General features: G+C 38.0%; 1 protein-coding gene across 3 annotated transcripts in view; it reads left to right on the forward strand.

Annotated features, from left to right (window-relative positions):
- kdm7aa (lysine (K)-specific demethylase 7Aa) overlaps positions 1-2,421 on the forward strand; it is a 15,525-nt gene extending 13,104 nt beyond the window's left edge. For all 3 annotated transcript variants that reach the window (XM_060889075.1, XM_060889076.1, XM_060889077.1), the window contains exon 18: positions 1-2,421. This exon is cut by the window's left edge and continues 205 nt beyond it. The gene's annotated coding sequence lies outside the window, so the exon portion shown is untranslated.
- The last annotated feature ends 79 nt before the right edge of the window (positions 2,422-2,500 follow it).

Here is a 2,500-nt window from a genome sequence, read left to right on the forward strand (position 1 = left end):
CACATGCTCTGGGAAATTAAGTGATGATTTAATACACAAATACATTTTTAAAATGTATTTAACATGAAAGAAAGAAAGAAAGAAAGAAAGAAAGAAAGAGAGAGAAGCAGTGCAGGGAAATCTGTGATGGACTTAGCCAAATGTTTCAGGAAGTGTTGTGTTTGAGTTATTTAACTAGGTCCAGTGTTTCCACACTAACACACCCATTTAATCACTTCGCATTACTGCAATATTAATGAGTTTATCTGTGACTTTTTTTTTTTTTTTAGATGAAAACATCTAAGACTCATAAAACACGTCATGATACTTTATTTAATAGTAATTCTGAAAATCTCCCAAGATTTAAAGTGTTCCCTGAATTTGACCTTGAACCTGTGACGTCACTCGAGCAGTTCGGCTTCGAAGAATCTGAAAAAAAGTGAGGGTGTGTTAGAGACACGCTGGTATTAGAACACAGCCGGAGTGTTTTATCTGTTCAGCTCTCAATCTACACTTTGTACAATTCACTCATCTTTTTTTTCCCTCTCCTACCTCCACATGGAACCTGTAGCAGAAGCAGACGCATGTGTGTGTGTGTGTGTGTGTGTGTGTGTGTATGTGTGTGTGTGTATGCGTGTTTCTTGGGCAGCTTTAGTACGTTTTATTTCTGTAAAGTTTTCACCCTTGCGTCTCATTTCTCTACGTAACGTAGATCACTACCTTCTTCCTGTCGGCTGCGGCGTAAACACCGGGGCTGGTCGCCATGGAAACGATGCTGTCCCGGTGTAGTTCAGGGTCATTTATAATCTGTGTGAAAGTTTTTAAATGGTGCTGAAAGCAATAATTGTACAGTGTTTGATTAGTTGGTTTATCGGTTGATATTTTTTTAATTTTTTATTTTAATTTTAAGCGTATTTAAACATGTGAGATGGAGATCTGTAGCCTTGGAGTATTTTCTCTCCTTTACACGTGATTTGTTTCATTTTATTCATTTCTTGTCTACTTCAGTGTTTTGGTGGTAGCCGACGCACTGGAAGAAATTTGTAGCAAAATTACAAAATGCCGAATTGGTGGTTTTTTTTTTTTTGGGGCGTTTCCCAGTCGTTCTGCTGCTGATGATGTTCACTAGGTCCAGTCTTAGCTTCACCTGGTCTCATCATCAGACATCGGTGTCTTTAAATCTCATTAAACTGTCTGTTAAAGTATCAGAACAAATCACACTCGGTTATTAACACGCGTCACGTTTCTGTGTAAAGTCATCGCAGAACCACAAAAGCAGCTCGTTTAATCCCACACGTAATGTTACGTAGCAGAAAGTCCACCGATCGCATTTATTTTTATTTATTTATTTATTTTCTCTCTCTTTTCCTCATATAGACACGAACCTACTCTGCGTTAGTTATCCCGAGCCTCGTCTCTCTGAGCCCCAGACTTCGCTCGGGTTTGTGGTGAATTACAGAGCAGTCGTTTAAATCACCATGACGACGTGTTACTCGATCAACACTACTGATTCCTGAGGTTCGCTTCACAGCAGCATTAACCGATTAAAAACACTTAGGTTTTTTAAGTGTTTTTTACTTTGTGACCGGTTTTCGAGGCTCATGATGTCGCTCTAATAAATTATTTTATTAATTTTATTCACTGGAATATTTGAGATTCTGTTCATGTCTGACGTTCATTTTTCTGGAGTATTAAAACCTCTCGTAAAAGCGAGAGAAAGGCGAAAAGGACGAGGGGCAGAAGAAAAGCATCCGACTATTCATTAAAAAATATTACGAAAGGAAAAGTAAACAAATTGAACAAACTGTTAGTGTGATTTGGGAAACGCCCACTCTTTTAATTCTACCGTCACATTTACATCATAAATCTGAACTCGTTCATTTATTTACGCTACTTTTTTTTTTTTTTTTTAACCCCCACCTCAAATTAAAAGGAGGAAATGAAGCACAATGTTTTTGTGACACTGGTGTTTAAATGTACAGTGATGATGTGGAGAGAATCTGAATCTGCCTTCAGGATGATGTGAGCGTGTTTAAAGCTCAGGGAGAAATAACGCCGACGTGTTCATCCTGCTTTGTGTGTGTGTGTGTGTGTGTGTGTGTATTATCTGTGTTTCCTGTAATTCTTTATTAACTTATTCATTTCTAAGCGATGAGGAACGATCTGTGCTTCCTGCTCCTGGGTGTTGATCGATTTTATTATTATTTTGGATTTCTTTCTCTCTTTCATTCACATTTTCTGTAAATATTTGAACTGAATATTTGTTTGCTTTTTTTGTAATTGAACGATGAATCATTTGTACTAGTTTTTGTAGTAACGATGGTGACGATAGCGTGGTTGAATCCGACGAGCTGGTGAAGAATCGAAGCCGGAGATACAAGAATGAAGCCGGTGGTGATTTTTTTTTTCCCACATCAAAGAAATAAAAGAAAAAGAACCGTGTACGAGTCATGTGTCGTTTAAAGTGAGTCACGTGAGTCGACTCTTTGAAACGAGTCTTAACGTTGAGTTGAATCGCCTG

Source organism: Tachysurus vachellii, chromosome 16 (assembly GCF_030014155.1).
Source record: "Tachysurus vachellii isolate PV-2020 chromosome 16, HZAU_Pvac_v1, whole genome shotgun sequence".
NCBI classification, from domain to species: domain Eukaryota; kingdom Metazoa; phylum Chordata; class Actinopteri; order Siluriformes; family Bagridae; genus Tachysurus; species Tachysurus vachellii.